Here is an 18,946-nt window from a genome sequence, read left to right on the forward strand (position 1 = left end):
ATCTCCTCCTCCTCCTCCAGTCTGGTGTTGCTCCTTAGCTAGTCCAAGTATGTGTTCTCTGACCTTCCCCTTCTGCTGACACCGTGCTGTGGTTGCCAGATGATTAGTTCACTAAAGCTGTTGTTTTTAGTTAGTCTATGGAATACATTTCATTTCCCAGTATTTCATGTACCCTAACCGTCCACCAGAAGGAAGCACTATTTAACGTTTTAGTGTGAATCCCACTAAAGTGTAAAGCTCTAAATCAAAACATCACTTTGGACCTTGGTTAAATAAGAAGTAGTGACACAACACAAACATAATGGAAAGTAGTAAAATATTTATTTCAAGAAAATAACATAATACTATTGTGTTACATTTTTTACATATTTATTTATTTATTTATTTATTTATTCGTTTCCTCCTTACAGTAATCAACATGCAAAATAGATAGGCTACAGAATACAGAATGAAATAAAGATAGAAAATGAAAAACATGTTCTTATAAGTTAAAACGAACAATGGTGACCCTGGCCCGTGACCCCACTCTCAGGAGTTGGGATATGCAAGAAACACATTTCCATTACACATTTGTAGAAGAAACACCCACAGGTGACAAATATAAGCACCCCCAAATTATTATTATTATTATGCCTTTCCCTAACCTTAACCCAAACATTAACCCCAGTCAAATTATACCTACATTTAAACTTAACCCTCGTTCCTAAACCTAAACTCAATTAATTTTACCGCTATGAATAAATTAAGTTTTTCTTCTGCCGGTCTAATAGCCACTACCTATTTTTATACATTGGGACGAACTTCAGCATAGTTTTTAATGACCCCTGAAAAGCGAATGACTTTGACCTCTTTGGTTTTGCCTTCAAGTCCTGCCACAGGTATTCTGGAGACAACACCTTGCTGGGCTTGTTGTCGAGCAGGTACCTGTTGAGGTGGCTCTCCTCCTGCCAGGCAGCCTCGATGGAATTCCCCGCATCCTCCTCAAACCGTTTCCGACATACCTTTGTTAGTGTGTACACATCCTCCACGAACCCTCCGAACATAGCCCCGCCATAGTAGTAGTCTCCCTCATCCATCCGGATGTAGGCAGTCGAGGCTGGACGCGTTCGTACGGGAAGCTGTCACGCGTCTCCTCATAATAGCCTGGGTGTATAACAGCAACCAGCCTTCCAAGAGACTCGGACCCCCAGCGAGCGTGGAACTTGCTGTCCACGTCCAGACAGAAGATGTAGTCGGCCTCCCGTCTGATCTGACGTTCGATGGTGGTCTGGATGATCTCCATCCTCCGGGCTGATATCTCCTGCCAGCGGTTTGAACCCGGGACCTGGATCACACTCAAATGTCTCCCCTGAGCCAGGTTCACTGAAGGAACATCGTGGGGACGATCAGTGAAAACGTAGTAGTGCACGTTGAAGCCGACCATGAAGTGCTTCTCTGCTGTCTCCAGAAAATCTTGGAGAAACCTGACGTATCTGTCAGTATTTAAAGGCATACATATCATAAGGATTAATAAGTGCCTTGCTTAAGGACACAACAGCAGTAGGTCGCAACTGAGATTTTGATGTCAGCACACCTCTAACTGATGGGGTGGCAGGTAGCCTAGAGGTTAAGATTGTTGGGCCAGTAACCGAAAGGTCACTGGTTCAAATCCCTGAACCAAGCCAAGGTGGAAACATCTGCTGTTCTGTCCTTGAGCAGAGGGGTTGGGTTAAATGTGTAAGACATTTCGGTTGAATGCATTCAGTTGTGCAATTGACTAGGTATCCCCTTAACTGCATCATCATTCTCATAGGATAATATACCACTTTCTGACCAGTATACAGTCTAGATAATACATAAATTAGAACAATTATTTACGTGTTCCAAGGCATGAATGATGACAGCGTCATTACATTTTATTACCTGCCATGTTACATCAGGTACTTATGTCCTTATAGTTGCATTGTTGAAAAAGTATATATAGTTCAAATTCCCTTTTGTATATTTGTCAAAAGTTGTACTCACTTTCCAACGGCAAACACAGTGGTTGCTATGGTGAGGTTCATGGGCTTGTAGATGTTGTCGATTAGCACAGGGTCAAAGGTGCCTTCCCAGACAATGGGTGCCAACCATGGGGTCACTGACACCACATCAGTACGTCTACAGAAACAGAACAAGGTCCTGCCTGACTGTGTAGTACTGACCAGAGCCATGTTATGATCTCAATACTTCACTATGGTACTGGCCATTAAAGAACCTTAAAACAAGGTGTGGTGTATTAGGCTACACCTCCCCACACTGATGTATCAGACACTTACACTACGTCAGCTAATATGACTTTAACATTAGAATAAAATGGCTACTTACCCATCCAAGATACTGGGCTGCTTGTACAATAGCCTGGGAGAACAAAATGTACTTGTTTAAATGTGTTTATTGTAATGAAGAGATGGGCTGAGGTTGGTGGTATTAGATAGACCCAGTTGCGAACTGTGATTCAGGGCAAAGCCCCACCTGTTCTGAGCCCCACATTTTTAGCAACAAAAAAACTTTGTGGGGTTTGCCTGTTTTGCATGTTATTTTGGCATTAATACGTGTAACACATATCAGTTTGCAAACAGTGTAAAAAAAGAAATAATTCATTGAGTTAATAAAGTCTCCATACAAACATGGTCTCTTTTTTGTTTTCTTGAATAAGGCAGTTCCAAAATGCAGGTGTTTCAGCCTAGCTCAGTGCTTTCTGTGGTGGTGGGACAGCGGAAAATACGGAGCGTAGAGGTTTGGAATGTTCACTAGTTGCGCCGTGATTGGCAGAGGAAATTAATTAATTACATGCTATGCTTTTTAAATTAGACATACTATGCTGTTTTTTACTTAGAGAATTGTCCATTGATTGATGCTAGTGTTTTTTTTTTACTAATTGAAACTTGTCTTGTGCGACCGCAGTATGTAACCTCCTGTGTTTATAATCCGCAGGAATTTAGCTATATGGGAAGTACAGGAGGAACAGAGGATGGTGGTGATATTCGCAATCTTGATCTACACAGACAAGTTAAATTACTTTTTTGCATCTCTGTTCCCAGGGCCTGTTTCTGCACATCTGCTAACTGTCACAAAGATGAAAGGATGCACTTTCTATAAAAGGAGAGAGACAGTTCTGTTTGTTGAGCATTTTCAACCATGAACCATTTGCTTGGTTGTTAATTGCTTCATTTTTTGCAAATCTTCTAATAAAAAGTTATTTTGAAGAACACAGTTTCTCTCCTTTTGCTTAGAATTACCATGACATCTGTCACTCATGGAGACACTACGTCACTGCAAAATCTAAGGGTAGAGCTCGAAAATTCAAGCCCCTTTGGTGCTGCCATAGAGTTACATTAGAAGTGCCCATCCAAGAAGGCTCGAGGTCTTTGGCCACAAATAAAATGACGTCAAATCACTTTATATCTATAGTAGCTTTGATAATTTAAAAACCTTAGCTAGCAGTCATCATCATTAATCAAGTCGACAATCTGTCCAATCCTTTTTAATCCTTGTCATATGAAGAGAATTAAGGAAGATAAATTATAGATAAAACGTATCGGTGCTCATTGGCCATGAACATTAGACAACAAGTTGTAATTCGCAAATTCAACAATTAGTGGTTTAGAAGTAATCAGTGGCTAACTGCAAGTATTGCAAAGCAATCACTAGCCTGCTATACAGTGGAGTGGGGGTGTGGTCCTAATTCTCGGTTTAAGAGTTTATTTTCCTAGTTTAAAATCATTAACATTCAACATTGGCCATACTATTAATCCAGCATGATGTCTGCTGCGCTCAAAACAATGGTTAACTCCAGAACTGGGAAATCTGACTTCAGTGAGTTCAAGACAACTAGGAACTCAGGAAAAAGTAGCTCATACGGGGAAAATACGTTTTCAACGGTCATTCAACTCGGATAGTAAATCGGATTAGTCGGGCCTCTTTCTGGAGCTAAGACCTGAAGATCACTGACGTCCTCATGATTCAACCTTGTTTTTTCCGAGTTCCCAGTTGTCTTGAAGGCAACATAAATCCAGAGAATGCCAGACTTTGATGACAAGGTTTGATGACAAAATTTGAAGCCTGTACACGTGGAGGAGTACACCAGATCAGTCACTGGCTTCCGTCTTCTCCTTCAACGGATTGGAGCATTAAGGTCAGGAATTGGACCGCAAGGGAGAACTCTTGGAAGGCAGCATGGTCTCCCATTTTGATTGGAGACGTGTTCAGGATGTTATTTTAGTTCATTCTGGACTAGCTGGCGTGGCTCACCATATCTCGCTTTCAGGGACTGGAAAGCGGCAGTGTATGGTGTTGCAGAGTGCATAAAGGATTTGGCCAGCTTGTATGCACTGGGAAACCGCAAGTGATCCATCAGTACTTGGTATTTGTAGCGTTCTGACAGATGGCTGTGAATACCCAGTAGGCTCTCCAATGCCATTTCCAAAAGGACAAAATCACTCTCCTTTCCACTCTCAAAGTATGGCAGTTTTGGTCTGGGAATTCCATAGGCCGAGGCTACTAGCAGTTTCATGATGTTGGCTTCCTCTTCTGGTTGCGTGAAGGATAAACCCGGGACTGCTGATGAGCTCACTGTGGCCTCACTGTGCCTGTCCCCTACTGTCCCAGACCCTCCATTTGTGGCAGCCTGAATTGAGTGAAAGCTCTCCCACCTGATGGTTGATGACTGGCCTGGCCCAGGCCCTGGATGAGAGGAACGATTTGCCGTTGTTGGTAATTGGCGGAAAGACGAAGGAGTGGTGCTTTGTCTAGATGAAGGAGGAATGCTAACTTGTGTCACTGGCATAGAGGGCGTTGGCGGGGTGGCCTGTTCCCCGTGCTACCATGGCCACTTCCAAAGGGGTATCCACCGGTCAAACTCTCACTCTGTCTAGAGGGCCTCGACAATTTCCCACTACTTACTGCCTCGGGAAGCTAGTTGACCTATGCTGTGGGAGTTACCTCTTCCATGGGTTCTTCCTGTAGACCACGTTCCCGTTCCAAATCCCTTTCCAATCCTTGGCTCGGACAGGATGGTTGATGGCTGAAACGGACAGTTGATCCATCGCCGCTTTGAGCCCAGGTGGGCTTGCCCTTTGGTGGAGGATACTCCACCACATAATCCTTAAGATAACCAGGTTCTTGTCTGCTCGTTTGTTGCTTGGTTCTCCTGGTGCTGCTGGTGGTTGAGGATGAAGCCTTCTTTGGTGCTTTAGGATTAGCTCCTGGATCTTTTATTTGTTCCAAAGACTTTTCCACTTATCTTTAACCTCAGCTGCTCTTTCCTCCTCTCTCCTTCCAGGAGACAATTATTCCTTCTCCTCCATTTCCTTTTCACCCGTCTTTGGTTCAGTCATCATCTGGCTCAAAGGACGATTGAAATATTATTGGAATCTGTGTAGGTAGCTGGACAGGTAGGGTGACTGACAATAGTGAAGGTGAACAGGTGGTCACGGGTCAGGTGACAGAGGAATGGATGAGACTGAGGCAGGAATTCCTTTAACTACAAAGTGGTATATTTACTGGGTAGTTTATCTGTGCTGCATAACAAAGGAAACAGAAGAACATGTATACAATCAAATTCAAAACAGAAAGTCAAATCATAACAATCATTCTCATTATTAACAGAATGAGGTAATTCAGCAATAAGGTTCCATAGGAATTCAATATGAAGCAGAATGGAGTCATTTAGGATCATAACCATGAGAATGCAAATAAATCGATCAGTTATCATTTATTCAATCTATAATCTCCATCAATTTGATATGAGAATTGATCAATTCAGCAAATAATAACTACGTTTCATCTTTCATCCTCCCAGGTTTGTCTTCATATGTACATGTAATTTCATTACATTTTAACCATATACAAATGGAATAATTGGCCTGTGATGATCTGTAGGGCCGTGATCATTGTCCATCGGCATAACACAATAGGTTTGAAGTGTTCGCTCCAAGCCGCGCTCCCCGGTAATAACTATAAACAATAACTGATGGCCCGCTCTCCCGATTGCAATAGATGGTTCAGATGAAAGGTAACAGATTCAGTGGATTTACGTTGATTCGTGGACGCACAGAATGTCTGGATTAGACGGAGTTGAGGAAGAGAAAGCAGCGCGGTTGCATGGTGGCGATTTCCTCCTATTAATGAGTTGAGATCTGTCAGACATTTCCACCTGACCTAATTAAAGCGCCCCTGCACAAATGGCCATGAATTAAAGGACGATTCCACCAACTCCATGGGCCTTTCTACAGAACATATATACTGAACAAAAATATACTATATATAAATAATTGTCACTTGGAAGATTTCATGGCAGAGGTGAGGAAGGTGTTCGATTCTCCGGTATCCAGAAGAGAGGTGGCACGAAAACTACTTGAATTATGTCAAGACTCCCGTAGTGTGGCAGACTACGCAGTAGATTTTCGCACGTTGGCCGCCAAGAGTGCCTGAATCCGGAGTCCCTATTCGATACCTTCCTTCACGGACTATCAGAGGTAATAAAGACGAGCTAGCAGCTCGGGAGTTACCGCTGGACCTCGATTCCCTCATCGCCCTTACTATTGGATTGATGGGCATCTACGGGAACGCAGGAGTGAGAAGTGGTCTGGTCTTGGTCACACTTGGTAATCCACCGAAGTCCCCGAAGGCTGTATTTCCGAGAAGACCCGAAGCCACCCGAGTTCCCTCGAGAGTCAACGGCGAAGGAACCTATGCAACTGGGCAGAGCTAGATTATCGCCTAGGGAACGTTCACGTAGGCTAAGCTCCAACAGTTGTCTGTATTGTGGTGCTGCAGGGCATTTCATAGCTACCTGCCCAGTAAAGAGACCTGAATCATTAGTAGGTACAAGTACACTGGTGAGCCAGACTGGGAACCCTCTAATTCCCATCACCCGTACTCCTTTTTTCTTATCCTGCTGTGGGGAGACCAGCCTAAGTCTCTTCAGGTGCTCATTGACTTTGGTGCAGATGAGAGTTTCATGGAAGCTACCCTGGTATCGGAACTAGGTATCACCACTCAACTCCTCTCCGTTCCCATGGATGCCAGGGCACTGGACGGCTGCTCCATTGGAAGAGTCACGCACAGCACAGTTCCCATTCATCTGCAGGTATCTGGTAATCACAGTGAGTCATTACAGCTTCTCCTCATTGTCTCCCCACATCCCTGTTGTTTTGGGATTGTCTTGGCTCCAGAAGCACAACCCCAATATTGACTGGACCACGGGTTCAATCCTGGGTTGGAGCCCGTTCTGCCATTCACACTGCCTGAAGGCGGCGCAGCCTTCCCCGGAACGTCTGCCTCCAGGGTTAAGAACGGCCTCGGATTTCTCTGCCGTTCCCGCAGAGTACAATAACCTCCAGGAGGTTTTCAGCAAGGCTCATGCTACCTCCCTTCCTCCACATCATCCTTACGATTAGCAATTGACCTCCAGTCGGGCACCACACCACCTCGAGGCCGGCTATATTCCCTGTCTGGCCCTGAGACCAAGACAATGGAGGAGTACATTGAGGACTCTTTGGCTGTTGGGACCATTCGTCCTTCTGCCTCTCCTGCTGGCACAGGGTTCTTCTTTGTGGGGAAGAAGGACAAGAGCCTGCATCCATGTATTGATTACTGGGGCCTCAATGACATCACGATCAAGAATCGGTACCCGCTACCACTCCTCTCCTCGGCTTTCGAACCTCTCCAGGGGGCTACCATCTTTTTCAAACCGGACCTTCGGAATGCCTACCACCTTGTTCAGAGACGCAAAGGAGACGAGTGGAAGACAGCTTTCAACACTGGCAGTGGTCATGCCGTTTGGACTCACCAACACTCCCGCTGTCTTCCAGGCCCTGGTCAACGATGGGCTCTGGGACATGTTGAATCATTTTGTATTTGTCTACCTTGATGACATCCTGGTTCTCTCTCGTTCTTCCCAAGAACACATTCTCCATGTTCGACAAGTCCTTCAGCACCTCCTGGAGAATCACTTGTTTGTAAAAGCTAAGAAGTGCAAGTTCCACCACTCCACTATCTCCTTTCTGGGATACGTCATTGCTGAAGGGAATGTCCAGATGGATCCAGAAAAGGTGAGAGCGGTGGTGAATTGGCAGCAAACCACGTCCAGGGTGCAGCTACAACGGTTTCTGGGGTTTGCTAATTTCTACCGCCGTTTCATTCGGGGCTACAGCACTCTGGCGGCTCCCCTCTCTGCACTCATCTCCCCCAAGGTACCGTTCACATGGTCCCCAGCAGCAGACAGGGCTTTTATGGATCTGAAGCTCTGATTCACTACTGCCCCCATCCTCATCCATCCGGACCCGACCCGTTAGTTTGTGGTTGAGGTTGACGCTTCCAACGTGGGAGTAGGGGCCGTCCTCTCCCAGCGATCCATCCAGGACCAAAAGCTTCATCCCTGTGCCTTCATGTCCCATCGTCTCAACTCTGCGGAAAGGAACTATGACTTTGGGAACTGTGAACTCCTGGTGGTTAAGATGGCTCTGGAGGAGTGGAGGCACTGGCTGGAAGAGGCGGAACATCCATTTTTGGTGTGGACTGACCACAATTATTTTAGAATACCTCCGCACTGCTAAATGCCTTAACTCATGGCAAGCCCATTGGGCCCTGTTATTCACCAGGTTCAATTTTATAGGCCTAAGATCTGTGTATCCACTATTTTCATTGGCCTATGCTATTGGTTGCATTTAAGTTAATGTTTAATTCGCTTTGTTAGTCTCAGTGTGTAAACGACAAAGTAGCTTATCATTTTGATCATTTGGGTGATATAAAAATGTATAATTTTAATGTCTCCAGTTATGGAAAATAATGTAGAATTCCAGGAAATTATTTTAGAAAAGGCCCTCTTGGACCCACACACCCCTCATCTTATGAAACTCTGAATGCCCTGGCAGCCAAATCTGTCAGGGAAACTACTATGATAGAATATTCTGATATTTCTGCCTGACTGTGGCGCTCTTTACCCGAATTGTTAGGATTTTCTTGTGATCACAACAAAACAAATTATTTTGCTCAAATAGAGAGATAACACAATTTAATTTTCTTTGAAAAGATGGGCCTGGCTGAGAATATAACATTCAGTTTTCTGCCTGAGTGTGGTGCTGTTTACCACAATTTGATGGATTTTCTTGTGACAGAAATCCTAACATCCTAATTTTAAAATGACCATACTACCTTTAAATGTACCAAGTACCATGACTTGTTGGGGGAATTTCTCAGTTTATCTCAACTAACCTGCTGCCCTTCTGGTCCTCATCAATTGTAATTTGTCTGTTGGAAACAGCAAAACCTTAAAATAACGTTCCCCTTAATACAATCCAAGCCTCAAACCAAACCCTGTTAGTAAGAATCAGACAATACTGTGATTTTCATTTCACATTATAGCAACATTAGGCTGTAATAGATTAACAGAACTTGATCTTACCTGTTGAGTCTTTCAGAGAAGAAGCTGAAGTAGACATACCTTTGGGGAAGCAGGAGAGAATCAGTTCAAGTCTGTCATGAAAACATTTGTCTTTTTACACTAACAAAATGTGTCGCCGGCACTGCCGTACTTAGACATCAGATTTTCAACTTTTATTTAAAACGTAATTTATACCCTTATGCAAGTACATCACGCAAGACGAAATTAGCTTCGCAAAATGGCAACACTGCATAGTTCCGTAGAGTTACACATTAACGGGCCGCATACATTTGCGTATCTTATTGTATTGCGTAGGGTGTAAATTAGACTTTATACTATCCTTACATTACCTTGGAGGTGGTGTGGCCAAAGCCACATTCATGCTGCGTATGTTTGTTCAGCTATTAACATACTGATAATCTCATAGTATGTAGTAGTACTGTATATACTAGTGGGCAAGATATTTAAAGTATACAGGAACTTTTCAATTAAACCATATTGCACACAATGTTGCACACGTGAAAAATGCAACGATTCACAATTGTGCAAACATGTTTAAAGGGTCATTTTGTTGTTGTTGCTAAAACAACAAAAATGCTGTACTGATATTGACTGCATGTAGCTTCAGAGAGCCATTGTCTTTATTCAATACCACTCAGAGAGGGGTATGTGGTGTAGAAGTTTCCCAAGATACCTAGTTATTATATTGAATAGTTTGATTAAATCTTGAAGTTCAATGACTGTTTAGTTAGTGCTTCCCTCAACCCTGCAACAGAACCGGTTGGTTAAATCATTGTGTAACCTTAGTTTTCCTTTTTGACCAGGCTGAAAAGAAAGCCTCAGTCATTCAGTTTGCATTGACTATTGTGGAGGAGGGAAAACATTGTGGCGTTCATACATGTGTGGGAATTCCCTATTTTTCCACTTAACCCAAACTAAGAACCTGATTGTACCTGTTCTTGTTTAAACATGAATGGCTGGAGTAGTACGGCATTATGCTTTTTGGCAGTAGTTAGCACTGTTTGGGACTCACAGTGGCAAAATATTGAACGGTGACTGACATTTAACTGTGTGTTGGCCATGTATATCCTCTGGGTAAGAGGGAGGTTTGCCATGTGGCTGTGGTTTAAGTTTGTAAATTACTAAGTTTGAGATGTATTTTTTTAATGGAATCTTGAGAATTTAAATGTCTGTTTAGTGTTTCCCTCGAACTAGGTCACATTTAGACACCTTTCTAATTATTAAATGTATTACTTAGACAGGGTCTAAGGGGGATTCCATAGCGACAGCATGCGAGATAAGTCATGACCTAATGACTGTACCTGCTAAATACTGGATTTAATAGTTTCTTGTTCATTGTTCGGCGATGCAAACAAAAAACCCACATGATTTCACATGTGGAAAATGACACGATTTCACATGTAATATGTCCACATGATTTACACATGTGAAATTTTATGTGATATCATGTTAAACTATGTGGTTTTGGAACACCGCATATGGTATTTCACGTGATCACATAGCATTTCACATGTGGATTCAAATGTTCACAAAAAGTCGATAGAATGTCCCCTGAACATCACGAAATAGCCGCAGTGTTTTCCACTTACATATTTCACATACATGAATACCTTGTGTATGTTTATTTATACATTCATTATTATTCAACTTGTCCCCATCTGGAATTTGAACTCACAACCTCTTAGTTCACGGCATTCCGATCTTCCTGCTATGCCACCATGTCTGTGTCAATTACTGATTTAATCTAGATCTCAGATGTGGAATTGCATTTTCACATGTCAAAAACGTTCAAATATTGTCACGTGTAGTTTCATTGTATCACATGTTGCATCCCCATGTCACATTTATGTGTAGTTATATGTTATCACATGTTGCTTTTACATGTTGTCAAAAGTTATCACATTAACTTGAACACATGTCAAAATAATTTGGTTTTTCCCACAAAGATCCAATCGGAACCGTCTACAGATTTATGGATGTATCTTCGGACGTGGGACATCTACTGCTAGCAGGTACAGTCATTGGACTGTCTTACATTTGTCTTACATATCTATCTTACATTTACACTTATCTTGCATGCTGTCGCTATTGAATCCCCTTAGAACCCGTCTTATTTATTTTGGTAGGGGGGTAGATCATTTAAAATTGCAGATAGATTGTAGCTTCCATCAATATAATTGTCTGCATCATTTCCATTCCTCCATATATGTTTTTGTATATATATGTATATCTTCTCTAGGGTCGGCGGGACGAAATCGTCCCACCTACGTAACAGCCAGTGGAATCCTGTGGCGCGTTATTCAAATACCTTAGAAATGCTATTACTTCAATTTCTCAAACATATGACTATTTTACACCATTTTAAAGACAAGACTCTCGTTAATCTAACCACACTGTCCGATTTCAAAAAGGCTTTACAACGAAAGCAAAACATTAGATTATGTCAGCAGAGTACCCAGCCAGAAATAATCAGACACCCATTTTTCAAGCTAGCATATAATGTCACAAAAACCCAGAAGACAGCTAAATGCAGCACTAACCTTTGATGATCTTCATCAGATGACACACCTAGGACATTATGTTATACAATACATGCATGTGTTGTTCAATCAAGTTCATATTTATATCAAAAACCAGCTTTTTACATTAGCATGTGACGTTCAGAACTAGCATACCCCCGCAAACTTCCGGTGAATTTACTAAAAATGTACTAAATTACTCACGATAAACGTTCACAAAAAGCATAACAATTATTTTAAGAATTATAGATACAGAACTCCTCTATGCACTCGATATGTCCGATTTTAAAATAGCTTTTCGGTGAAAGCACATTTTGCAATATTCTCAGTAGATAGCCCGGCATCACAGGGCTAGCTATTTAGACACCCAGCAAGTTTAGCACTCACCAAAGTCAGATTTACTATAAGAAAAATGTTATTACCTTTGGTGTTCTTCGTCAGAATGCACTCCCAGGACTTCTACTTCAATAACAAATGTTGGTTTGGTTCAAAATAATACATAGTTATGTTCAAATATCCTCTGTTTTGTTCGTTCGTTCAAGACACTATCCGAATGGTAAAGAAGGGTGACGAGCACGGCGCATTTCGTGACCAAAAATTTCTAAATATTCCATTACCGTACTTCAAAGCATGTCAACCGCTGTTTAAAATCAATTTTTATGCCATTTTTCTCGTAAAAAAGCGATAATATTCCGACCGGGAATCTGCGTTTAGGTAAAAAGACGAAAGATAATAAAGCACGGGGTCGACTCGTGCACGCGCCTAAGCCCATTGTCCTCTGATCGGCCACTTGCCAAACGCGCAAATGTGTTTTCAGCCTGGGGCTGCCTCGATATCATTCTGCTTTTTCCCGGGCTCTGAGAGCCTATGGGAGCCGTAGGAAGTGTCACGTTACAGCAAAGATCCTCAGTCTTCAATAAACAGAGACAAGAAGAACAAGATCTTGTCAGAGAGGGCACTTCCTGTAAGGAATCTTCTTAGGTTTTTGCCTGCCATATGAGTTCTGTTATACTCACAGACACCATTCAAACAGTTTTAGAAACTTTAGGGTGTTTTCTATCCAAAGCCAATAATTATATGCATATTCTAGTTACTGGGCAGGAGTAGTAACCAGATTAAATCGGATACGTTTTTTATCCGGCCGTGTCAATACTGCCCCCTACCCCCAACAGGTTAAATATATATACTGCTCAAAAAAATAAAGGGAACACTTAAACAACACATCCTAGATCCGAATGAAAGAAATAATCTTATTAAATACTTTTTTCTTTACATAGTTGAATGTGCTGATAACAAAATCACACCAAAATAATCAATGGAAATCCAATTTATCAACCCATGGAGGTCTGGATTTGGAGTCACACTCAAAATTAAAGTGGAAAACCACACTACAGGCTGATCCAACTTTGATGTAATGTCCTTAAAACAAGTCAAAATGAGGCTCATTAGTGTGTGTGGCCTCCACGTGCCTGTATGACCTCCCTACAACGTCTGGGCATGCTCCTGATGAGGTGGTGGATGGTCTCCTGAGGGATCTCCTCCCAGACCTGGACTAAAGCATCCGCCAACTCCTGGACAGTCTGTGGTGCAACGTGGCGTTGGTGGATGGAGCGAGACATGATGTCCCAGATGTGCTCAATTGGATTCAGGTCTGGGGAACGGGCGGGCCAGTCCATAGCATCAATGCAGGAACTGCTGACACACTCCAGCCACATGAGGTCTAGCATTGTCTTGCATTAGGAGGAACCCAGGGCCAACCGCACCAGCATATGGTCTCACAAGGGGTCTGAGGATCTCATCTCGGTACCAAATGGCAGTCAGGCTACCTCTGGCGAGCACATGGAGGGCTGTGCGGCCCCCCAAAGAAATGCCACCCCACACCATGACTGACCCACCGCCAAACCGGTCATGCTGGAGGATGTTGCAGGCAGCATAACGTTCTCCACGGCGTCTCCAGACTCTGTCACATCTGTCACGTGCTCAGTGTGAACCTGCTTTCATCTGTGAAGAGCACAGGGCGCCAGTGGCGAATTTGCCAAACTTGGTGTTCTCTGGCAAATGCAAAACATCCTGCACGGTGTTGGGCTGTAAGCACAACCCCCACCTGTGGACGTTGGGCCCTCATACCACCCTCATGGAGTCTGTTTCTGACCGTTTGAGCAGACACATGCACATTTGTGGCCTGCTGGAGGTCATTTTGCAGGGCTCTGGCAGTGCTTCTCCTGCTCCTCCTTGCACAAAGGCGGAGGTAGCGGTCCTGCTGCTGGGTTGTTGCCCTCCTACGGCCTCCTCCACGTCTCCTGATGTACTGGCCTGTCTCCTGGTAGCGCCTCCATGCTCTGGACACTACGCTGACAGACACAGCAAACCTTCTTGCCACAGCTCGCATTGATGTGCCATCCTGGATGAGCTGCACTACCTGAGCCACTTGTGTGGGTTGTAGACTCCGTCTCATGCTACCACCAGAGTGAAAGCACCGCCAGCATTCAAAAGTGACCAAAACATCAGCCAGGAAGCATTGGAACTGAGAAGTGGTCTGTGGTCCCCACCTGCAGAACCACTCCTTTATTGGGGGTGTCTTGCTAATTGCCTATAATTTCCACCTGTTGTCTATTCCATTTGCACAACAGCATGTGAAATTGATTGTCAATCAGTGTTGCTTCCTAAGTGGACAGTTTGATTTCACAGAAGTGTGATTGACTTGGAGTTACATTGTGTTGTTTAAGTGTTCCCTTTATTTTTTTGAGCAGTGTGTGTGTGTATATATATATATATATCTATCAGTACCAGTCAAAAGTTTGGACACACCTAGTCATTCAAGTGTTTTTCTTTATTTGTACTATTTCTACATTGTAGAATAATAGTGAAGACATCAAAACTCTGAAATAACACATTTGGAATGTAGTAACCAAAGAAGTGTTAAACAAATCAAAACATATTTTAGACTATTCAAGTATTCACCCTTTGTCTTGATGACAGCTTTGCACACTCTTTCCATTTTCTCAACCAGCTTCATGAGGTAGTCACCTGGAATGCTTTTCCAACAGTCTTGAAATAGTTCCCACATATACTGAGCACTTGTTGGCTGCTTTTCCTTCACTCTGCGGTCCAACTCGTCACAAACCATCTCAATTGGGTTGAGGTCATGTAATTGTGGAGGCCAGGTCATCAAATGCAGCACTCCCTCACTCTGCTTTTTGGTCAAATAGCCCTTACACAGCCTGGAGGTGTGTTTTGGGTTATTGTCCTTTTGAAAAACAAATCTTAGTCCCACTAAGTGCAAACCAGATGGATTGGCGAATCACTGCATAATGCTGTGGTAGCCATGCTGGTTAAGTGTGACTTGAATTCTAAATAAATGACAGATTGTGTCACCATCAAATCACCCACACACCATCACACCTCCTCCTCCATGCTTCACGGTGGGAACCACACAATGCGGAAATCATACGTTCACCTACTCTTCATCTCACAAAGACACGGCGGTTGGAACCAAAAATCTCAAATTTGGACTCATCAGACCAAATGACAGAATTCCACCAAGTCTAGTGTGCATTCCTCATGTTTCTTGGCCCAAGCAGGTCTCTTCTTATTATTGGTATCCTTTAGTAGTGGTTTCTTTGCAGCAATTCAACCATGAAGGCCTGATTCACGCAGTCTCCTCTGAACTGTTGATGTTGAGATGTGTCTGTTACTTGAACTCTGTGAAACATTTATTTGGGCTGTAATCTGAGGTGCAGTTAACTCTAATGAACATATCCTCTGCAGCAGAGGTAACTCTGGGTCTTCCTTTCCTGTGTCTGTCCTCATGAGAGTCAGTTTCATCATAGCCAAGAGAGTGTGCAAAGCCGTCATTAAGGCAAATGGTGGCTACTTTGAAGAATATCAAATATATTTTGATTTGTGCAACACTTTTTTGGTTACTACATGATTCCATGTGTTATTTCATAGTTTTGATGTCTTCACTATTATTCTACAATGTAGAAAATACTAAAAATAAAGAAAACCCCTGGAATGAGTAGGTGAGTCCACACTTTTGACTGTACTCTATGTAAACAACTTAATCTCTGCTTATTTTAATAGGTGTAAGGTCATAATCGAAGTAAGCATATGCCTATTAAAACACCTGGTTTTCTGAGCAATCTTTCAAATTATTAGGACATGTAAACAGCTTAATCAGCGTACCAGCGTTGTACTGTATTTATCTGCACATGTGCCACCACTGGTTGCACAAACCTCCCTCTTATGCGAGAGTGAAGTGAGTTTGGAAAAACTTAAAGTATGCATCTTTAGAATAGTCTTCCAATCAAATAGTCTTCCAAAACAAAATTACATGGTCACTGTGGTAGCATTGATTTTGATTGGCGATTTTCTGCATTTATCAAAAGGCCCATCAGTAGCATGATTTCAGATGTGTCCATCTGAGCAGGATTATTAGGAATATCGTTCTTCTTGCAAAGCATGTAAACGTTTTAATCGATCTATTATATTAATCGGACTATCCACAATAATCGTATTATTGTGTACATGTAACCGTGTTCAATGAGAAGTGAAAAATGATTCCTTCGTTGTTCATTTTCTCAATCTAAAGGCACAGCCTGCAGTAGATTAGAGCCAATGCCTTAAATAGTTATTACTCAAACCATGTGAAAGTCACAAACTGACACGTTTTCATTTTCGTCAAGAACAACTTTATGTTGAAGGAGTGCCTTTGATTTGATGGCCTGCACATGTGCAGTTCGGCAGAAGACGACTGATGACGTGTTACTGAGCATGAACTTAGATAGCCAACATCGCTATGACATCGCCTACAAGCGTGATTGGGGATTTCTGTTGGAGAAGCCGTTTCTGCCCACCTTACTGTCTTTAGTATTGTTGTTTCTGACTCATTAACATATTTTGAGGTGTGCCTTGTAAGAGGCTAAATTAAATGTGTATAGGGGATAGAATGGAGTTCCAGCAAGTCTCAAACCTTTAATGGTTGAGTATTTACCATGTCCTTTGGTCTGTTTTGCCCTGTAGTCACTGCCAGTTTAGAAGCCTTTGTTAAGACCAACATTTTGTATTTTGTATGACTTTCCCTTCTAGAGGCTTAACAAAAGCTTCCAATCTGGAATTCAATGATATTCAGAAATATATAAACACATTTCCTAGCGGTCAACTTGCTTGCACCAATCTTATGCAATTACATTAAAATACAAACCCCATCTCCCCTCAAAGTAATTCATTCATTACAATTACCATAAGAAGATTACAGTAACCAACTGTACTGTTGTTTTACAATAACTTACAGGCAGCCAGTTGTGTGTAACTGTAAAAACAATGACAAAAAAGATTACAGTAACATTATTGGAAACTGTAAAATACAGTATGGAAACATACTGTACCATTTTATACAGTAACTTACAGGCAACTGGCTGCCTGTAAGTTACCATAAAAAAACAACAGGAAATGGTTTACAGTGTACAGTCTCTTATTATTATGGATCCTTTTTCACACTTTAGTCCAAATTTTCCTTGGGTCAAGGTGTTTTCGTTTACAATCCTCCCTGAACAGTTCCTCATTGTGGGCCAGCAAGGTACAATACTGTATCTGTCTTTGTTAGGGGGTGAAGGTATTGGCTAGTCTAAGCGGTGTTAGTGTTCCTGCCAGTCATACAGCTATAAATATACTGTTCCCAAGAAAGCTAAGGTAACTGAGCTAAATGATACCGCCCCGTAGCACTCACTTCCGTCATCATTAAGTGCTTTAAGAGACTAGTCAAGGACCATATCACCTCCACCCTACCTGACACCCTAGACCCACTCCAATTTGCTTACCGCCCCAATAGGTCCACAGACAATGCAATCGCAATCCCACTGCACACTGCCCTAACCCATCTGGACAAGAGGAATACCTATGTGAAAATGCTGTTCATCGACTACAGCTCAGCATTTAACACCATAGTGCCCTCCAAACTCGTCATCAAGCTCGAGACTCTGGGTCTCAACCCTGCCCTGTGCAACTGCGTCCTGGACTTCCTGACGGGCCGCCTCCAGGTGGTGAGGGTAGGTAACAACATCTCCACCCCGCTGATCCTCAATACTGGGGTCCCACAAGGGTGCGTTCTCAGCCCTCTCCTGTACTCCCTGTTCACCCACGACTGCATGGCCATGCACACCTCCAACTCAATCATCAAGTTTGCAGACGACACTACAGTGGTAGGCTTGATTACCAACAACGACGAGACGGCCTACAGGGAGGAGGTGAGGGCCCTCGGAGTGTGGTGTCAGGAAAATAACCTCACACTCAACGTCATCAAAACAAAGGAGATGATCGTGGACTTCAGGAAACAGCAGAGGGAGCATCCCCCATCCACATCGACGGACAGCAGTGGAGAGGGTAGAAAGTTTTAAGTTCCTCAGCGTACACATCACGGACAAACTGAAATGGTCCAACCACACAGACAGCGTGGTGAAGGCGCAGCAGCGCCTCTTCAACATCAGGAGGCTGAAGAAATTCGGCTTGTCACCAAAATAATTCAAACTTTTACAGATGCACAATCGAGAGCATCCTGTCGGGCTGTATCACCGCCTGGTACGGCAACTGCTCCGCCCATAACCGTAAGGCTCTCCAGAGGGTAGTGAGGTCTGCACAACGCATCACCGGGGGCAAACTACCTGCCCTCCAGGACACCTACATCACCCGATGTCACAGGAAGGCCAAAAAGATCATCAAGGACAACAACCACCCGAGCCACTGCCTGTTCACCCCGCTATCATTCAGAAGGCGAGGTCAGTACAGGTGCATCAAAGCAGGGACTGAGAGACTGAAAAACAGCTTCTATCTCAAGGCCATCAGACTGTTAAACAGCCATCACTAACATTGAGTGGCTGCTGCCAACATACTGACTCAACTCCAGCCACTTTAGTAATGGAAAAATGTATGTAATAAATGTATCACTAGCCACTTTAAACAATGCCACTTTTATATGTTTACATACCCTACATTACTCATCTCA

At 43.0% G+C, this 18,946-nt stretch overlaps 1 pseudogene; it reads right to left on the minus strand.

Annotated features, from left to right (window-relative positions):
* Positions 1–299: 299 nt before the first annotated feature.
* LOC123723935 (globoside alpha-1,3-N-acetylgalactosaminyltransferase 1-like) overlaps positions 300–18,946 on the minus strand; it is a 70,571-nt pseudogene continuing 51,924 nt past the window's right edge.

Source organism: Salmo salar, chromosome ssa03 (assembly GCF_905237065.1).
Source record: "Salmo salar chromosome ssa03, Ssal_v3.1, whole genome shotgun sequence".
Lineage (NCBI taxonomy): Eukaryota > Metazoa > Chordata > Actinopteri > Salmoniformes > Salmonidae > Salmo > Salmo salar.